Source organism: Camellia sinensis, chromosome 8 (genome assembly GCF_055761805.1).
Source record: "Camellia sinensis isolate YWXY chromosome 8, ASM5576180v1, whole genome shotgun sequence".
Classification (NCBI taxonomy): domain Eukaryota; kingdom Viridiplantae; phylum Streptophyta; class Magnoliopsida; order Ericales; family Theaceae; genus Camellia; species Camellia sinensis.
Genome location: NC_138968.1, coordinates 142971734 through 142979434, shown reverse-complemented (window position 1 = coordinate 142979434; position 7701 = coordinate 142971734).

Below are 7701 nucleotides of genomic sequence, written 5' to 3'. Positions count from 1 at the left end.
CCTTCATGATGCATACTAGTCTATCTTTGTTTGGTAATCTCTCTTGTCCTTGTTGATATCAAAACGAGTGGGGAATTGTTGGACCATTTTAATATCTTTTATCCATTTATTTTTATTTTATTTTATTTTTTTGGTGATCTTTTGTCTTGTTCATGAATCTTATTTTTTTTGGTGACCTTTTGTTTTGTTCATGAATGGAGATTAATTGGAAGGTCATGGGCTTGGTGGTTAGTTAATATTTGGAGGTTTTGGGACTCTCTCTTTTCTCTAGTTTAATGGTCATTATTTTTTTGTGTAATTTGCAAGGTCTTAGTGGCCTATAAATTGTTCATCTCATCTACTCTTTTCTAGACCAACTAGTTTTTACACTTGAGAAATTACTAGCCAAAGAAGGGTGTTTTTTCTTAGTAGAGCTTTGGTTTCACCATCTTGTGCAGAGTTGGCCTGAACCATGCGACAAGTGGTCGGGCTGTTGTATCCTGAAGGGGACAAGTCAAAGTTTAGTGACTGCTGCTTCGGTATTTGGATTCTTCCTACCGCAGTGGGCTTGATCTCCTTAAAGAAAACAAGATATCCGTGCCTCAGCTTGATATATTTATATCTCATTTTCTTTACATTATTTATCAATAAAATATAATTCTTCTAGTATTTTCACCAACAAATTCAAATTTCAAATCGCAAGAATTCAGAAACATATCAAATTGAAAAAAGCTGTGTAACCTAAACCATATGCGAGCATTTATTTCTATTACCAATCATTAATTGGTTAATGAAATGGTAGTGGAAATTTTTTATGCCATGTCAATTTTGTTGCAGACTGCCCAAAAAAAATTAATCGGAAAGAAAATCTTCAATTATAAAATCAATAAAAGATTGAATTAATTTGATATAGTGATATCACAAGATCTCAAAATGAGATAAAAATTTTCATAGAAAAAAGGTATCCAAACCTCCATAGAGGAGGAGAAAAGATAGGAAACAAACCTTCACACAAGAAGAATTATTATATCAACAAATTAAAAATCAAATACAAAAAAATCAAATCCATATCCTCGGCAAACTCATCTAAAATTCCACTGTTTTGTAACCTTCAACTTGGAATCTAAAGACCCCATCTCTGCTAGTCAAAATAAAACATGAAAGTTGAGGTCAATACATGAAATTACACTTTTAGCAACTAAATAGATTTTAGCCGCCAAAAGCTGTACAATCTGTGACTAAAAATTACATTGGTTGGTGTTGTTTATAGTTTTAGCTACTAATTTTTTTTAGTAGCCAAAAAAATATTATTGGCGACTAAAAAGAAATTTAGTCGCTAAATATTCCATGATAGGCGACTAAAAAAATATTGGTCGGCAATAATTTAGGCTACTAAAATTTATTTTAGTCTTTGTATACTAATTTTTGCCGACTAAAATAAATTTAGTAGCGAAACAACTAGCTTAATGTTTGTTATTAATATTTTGCGATGAAAATTTTTGTTGGCAAATATTTATTTTTGGTGACCAAAAAAACTTTTAGCTGTGGTATAGTAATTTTTGCCTACTAAAAAAATTTAGTCGCCAATTAAATAGCATAATTTTTACCTTTTACCTTTGGCGACCAGAAAATTGGTCGGTAAAAATTTACTTTCCATGACAAAAAAAAAAACTTTTAGTCGTGCTATAAGAATTTTTGCCTACTAAATAATTTAGTCGCCAACCAAATAACGTAATTTTTACTTTTTCTCTTTGCCGACCAAATGTTTAGGCAATAAATATTTGTTTTTAGTGACTAAAATTATTTAGTCGACACTATTTAGCTACTAAAATAAAATTAGTCGCCCTTTAGCTAACTTTTACCGGGTAAATTTTAATCGGCAATTGTAATTAAAATTTTGGAGGGATTCCTAAATTTATTGAAGGCAATTGCTGACTAAAACAATTTAGTCGCCAAAAGTTTGACAATAGGCGACTAAAAGAATGTTTGGCCGCCGTTAATTTAGCTTTTAGGCTACTAAATATTTTTAGTCAGGGGTATTTTACTTTTTGCCGACTAAAAAATATTTAGTCCCCAAAAGTTCCACAATAGGCTACCAAAAACACTTTAGTCGACGTTAGCTTAAGGTTTAGGCTACAAAATATTTTTTTAGTCGCGAAATATTAATTTTTTCTGACTAAATAATATTTTAGTCACCAAATATTTAGCATATTTCTACACCAGGGAAATTGCATCTTCGGCGACCAAAAATTTGGTCACTAACTATGTAGTTTTGGTGACCAAAAACATTTAGTAGGCAATGGTCACTACACTCTTGGCGACTAAAATTTAGTTTGGTCGGTGTTAGTTCATGTTTTGGCTACTAAATAATTTTGGTCGTCATATATTAGCATTTTCTGACTAAACTATTTTAGTCAATAAAAACAATGACTAAATCAATTTGAAATTTTGTGTATAAAAATTTAGTGGGAAAATTTTAAGATTGTCGCCCAAATTTTTGCCATTATTTTTTTCCTTATTTCAATCTCTTTAGTCCTTCACAAATAGGTTCTTGCTCTCTCTGTTTCACACACAGAATGAATCACCACCGCCGCTCATCTCACCATTGCATATGACCACCGTCTCTCATCTTCCACTGTCACACATCATCACACTGCTCTCTCTCTCTCTCTCTCCCCATTTCACCAGCTTTTTTTTTTTTTTTTGATGTAGGATTTTGATTTGTGTTATAGATTTAGGATTTTTTGAACTGATTATTGGTGTGGTAAATGAGATTTAGTGATTTGGCCCTAATTTCTAATCAATTCCTTTTGCCAATTGCATTAAGTCTCCCTCTTTCCTTTCTACCACATACGTACGCACGCACGCACGCACAAGTTCCTGGCCACAACCGACCTCTGAAGCTCTCATCAACCAGGTATTTCCTTCTTCTACCTCTCTTTCTCTCTCCGAAGCATAATCCATTCCTTTTTCCAATTGCACGATTTTTGATTTTCAATATATTTAGTCGCCAATACTATCGCCGATAACCTATTCCCGACTACTTGGGCGGCAAAAACTTTTAGTCGCCAATGACTTTCAATGACCAAAATATGGGGCTTTGGCGACTAATATTTTAGTCGCCGAAAGTGTCATTTCCTGTAGTGAAATATGACTTGTAGGGACAGATAGTATGTAAATAGGACACATAGGTTGGGAGTTTGAGTTGAAAATGCCTGGAACTTAGTCGAAAAAAGGGGTTTGGGGGCAAAAATGTAAAATAGCGTTGTGATGTAATTGAAAGCTTTCTCGTGCCAAATATGACTTGTAGGAACAGACGGTACGTAAATAGGGCACGTAGGCTGGGAGTTAGGGGTGAAAAAGCCTTCAACTTTGTCAAAAACGACGTTCGGAGCCCAAAATTGAAAAAATAATTATTAATTATGTGCAATGATTACTTGTAAAATATTACTTGTTGCTTGATATATGCATTCAAGTTTTACATATTTTTCTTTTATATAAATTCAAGTATGCAAAACTAACGATTTATTTGAAAATATTAATTATATTCAAGTTATATATATATATATATTTATAATTTTAAATATGCCAATAAATACTAATAATTAATTTTATTTGTACAAATGGTTTTTAGCGTGGAATTGTGGATACGGCTTTTTTTGACAAGCACGAAAGACATTGTTTTTAGTCTACAGATTAGTTTGTTCTTACAGATTACTTTTTTGGCCTGGTATAACTTACCTTTTAACGTGGTACAAATTAATTTTTGGTGCGGTACAGATTACCTTTTGACGTGGTACAAATTACTTTTTCGGCATGGTACGGATTAGCTTTTGGCGTGGTACAAAATTAGTTTTTGGTGATACAAATTAACTTTTGGATTTTAGTTTTGTTTAATCCTTTGTTATGTATGGAATTATTTTTTCAAAAATGTCTAAGACCCCCTTTTTTTCCCACCCCCTTTGACCCCCTCTCTCTCTCATTGGTTGGATTTTTTTTTTTTTTTTTTTCGTTTCCCTTGTCCTCCAATCACCACCTGCCACATGTGTGTGAGGGGTGGTGGGGGTGGTGATTGGAGAGAGTCTCTATCACTCCTCTTTTTTTATTTGCGAGACACGGATGAATAAAATAGCATATAGAGATGGTTCATAATTGCGCTTTTTATCAAATATTATTAAAAAATATCATTAATTATTAAATTTCAGTGACGTTTTAAAAATTATCATAAAAAAATCATTAATTATAAATTTTAGTGATATTTAAAAAAATTGTCACAAAAAAGTTACTAATTTTCAACTTTCAGCAATAGTTTGAAAAGTTTATTACAAAAAAATAATACTAATTATAAGTTTTAGTGACAATTTATAAAAATATGACAAAAAAGTTACTAATTATCAAATTTTAACAATATAAGTAAAAAAACTATCACAAAAAATTATTTTTAATTATAATTTTATTATGATTTATTTTTAATACAACTTGATGATAGTTTACCTAATATTTTATAGGCGTTGGCTTCTGTCCAATCCTTAATCGGACTGGACCGTGCTGTTGGGCCCGTGGGGGCCCACCACGGGTCCCGTTTTGATAATCTGAACTGTTGAATGTGTAGAACTCGTCGAGTACTATAAGCTTGTAAAAAATCACGTTAATCGGATATCGGTAGCTATGTGATCAAATCAGAGTTTTGTCGACCGTTAATTTATTCACCGTCTATTTTTTTTATACAAAACTGATTTGATCACATGACTGCCGATATCCGATTAACGTGATTTTTAACAGGCTTATAGCACTCGACGATTTCTACACATTAACGATTCAGATTATCAAAACGAAATTCATAATGAATCTCCACAGATCTAACAACACGATCCAATCCGATTAAGGACTGGACAGAAGCAAGCCCTATTTTATATATCCACGACTCTTAGCCGCCCCAACCATATTAACAGACTCTCCCAGATCAACTGACTCAAAGCTGGTTTCTTCTATGTGGAGGCGGTTAGTAAAAGTGTATACTACATGCTATAATTTTTAATTGGATAAATTATAAATATATTTTTTGAGATTTGATTAAAATATAAATCGGTTTTGTGGTTTTGAAAATTACATTCTACTCCCTGAATCTTTTAATTTCATAACAAATCTGTCCTTTTATTAATAAATCATCAAGTCAATTAATAATTTTTAATAATGTTATAAATATGTTTCAATTAATAATTTATGTAATTTTATTATTGTATAGGAGAGCAATTATGAATTTCTTTTTTTTTAGTTAATTCTGTTAAATAAATTTTTTTACCAATGAGGTATTTATAATTTTTCAAACTACAAAGGGCAATCTATACTTTAAACAAACCTCAGGGGGTTTATTTGTGATTTACCATATTTAATTTCATCAGAAGGTATCACATATTTGTTTAAGAGGAGTGATGGAGACCCCTCTAATCACCACCCCCACCACCCCCCTCTCCCCCCCACACACATGTGACAGGTGGTGATTGGAGAACAAGGGAAACAAAAAAAAAACAAAAAAACCAACCAATGAGAGAGAGAGAGAGGGGGTCAAAAGGGGTCGGAAAAAAAAAGGGTCTTAGGCATTTTTGATAAAAAAAAAAAAAGTGCTTATTTGGTGGAGTTTGGGGCTGAATCATCATTTGTACAGAATTGGTACCAGTTTGATTTGTTTATCATCAACAAATGTAATATTTTTGGATGATAAACAAATCAAACTAAAAAAAATTTAAAAAAAATCTAAGTTTGACCCTTATAATAAATGTTTTTAATTTTTAATTTTATCAATTTAAATTATAATCTTTTAATTTATTTTTAATTTAAATTATTTATCTATTTTTATTAAATATAACCAAAGGAAAATTAATATTTTAGTCCTTAAATTTAATAAAAATTATAGTTTTTTTTTCCATAATTACACCTAATTTTTATTTACAATTCTGTTAATTTCTTCATAATTTAATTATTAATGGTGATAATCAACATTAATGAGTTGAATTTTAATAAAAAATATAAATAAAAAAAAATCAACGATTGAGGTGATCAATACCATCGATAGACAACAATAATAAAAATCATCATGTGGTTATAGAGATGCATAGAACATTTTCAAGCTTCATGTCTAATTTAATAAAAAATAAATAAAAATAATAAAATAAAATAAAAAATTGACAATGGTGAAGGCAAAATGTTATCGAGTTGAATTTTAAAAATTCTGCAAACATTGATAATGTAAATGATCTAGTCATTGTAAACACGGTCAACAATGATAATTGATTGCGTTAAGTTTAATTTGGATTATAAAAAAAAAAAATTGATAATGATGGAAACAATTAAAATATATATATATATATAATACTAAAAATTAATGAGTTGAATTTTAATAAAAAAAATATTTTAAAAAATCAATGATAGAGGTGATCAATACCATCAATAGGCAACAATAATAAAAATCACCATGTGGTTGTAGAGATGCATAGAACATTATCAAGCGTCATGTCTAATTTGATAAATGAAAAATGAATTGACAATGGTGAAGGCAAAATGTTATCAAGTTGAATTTTGAAAATTATGCAAACATTGATAATGAAAATGATCTAGTGATTGTAAATAAACACGATCAACAATGATAATTGATTACGTTAAGTTTAATTTTGATCTAAGTATTTATAATTTTTCAAACTACAAAGAGTAATCTATACTTTAAACAAACCTCATGGGGATTATTTGTGATTTACCATATTTAATTTCATCAGAAGGTGTCACATATTTGTTTAAGAGGAGTGATGGAAACCCCTCCAATCACCCCCACCACCCCACACACATGTGGCAGGTGGTGATTGGAGGACAAGGGAAAACCAAAAACACAAAAAAACAAACCAACGAGAGAGAGAGAGAAGGGGTCAAAGGTGGGAAAAAAAAGGAGTCTTAGACATTTTTGATAAAAAAAAAAGTGCTTATTTGGTGGAGTTTGGGGCTGAATCATCATTTGTACAGAATTGGTACCAGTTTGATTTGTTTATCATCAACAAATGTAATATTTTTGGATGATAAATAAATCAAACTAAAAAAAATTAAAAAAAAATCTAAGTTTGAACCTTATAATAAATGTTTTTAATTTTTAATTTTATCAATTTAAATTATAATCTTTTAATTTATTTTTAATTTAAATTATTTATCTATTTTTATTATATATAACCGAAGGAAAATTAATATTTTAGCCCTTAAATTTAATAAAAATTATAGTTTTTTTTTTCCATAATTACACCTAATTTTTATTTACAATTCTGTTAATTTCTTCATAATTTAATTATTAATGGTGATAATCAACATTAATGAGCTGAATTTTAATAAAAAATATAAATAAAAAAAAAATCAACGATTGAGGTGATCAATACCATCGATAGACAACAATAATAAAAATCATCATGTGGTTATAGAGATGCATAGAACATTTTGAAGCTTCATGTCTAATTTAATAAAAAATAAATAAAAATATTAAAATAAAATAAAATAAAAAATGGGAGCTTTTTTGATAAATCCACTTTCTAAGACCTTTATTCCATCCAACCCATATTCTTTTTGACTATTCCATTAGGTCCTATTTGAGATAAAAAGACCAAAATACCATTTTGATCTACTTATGTTCCATTTAGTTCACATTACTTTCTTATGTTTCAATAAGTCCTATGGGTGACAGAATTACCA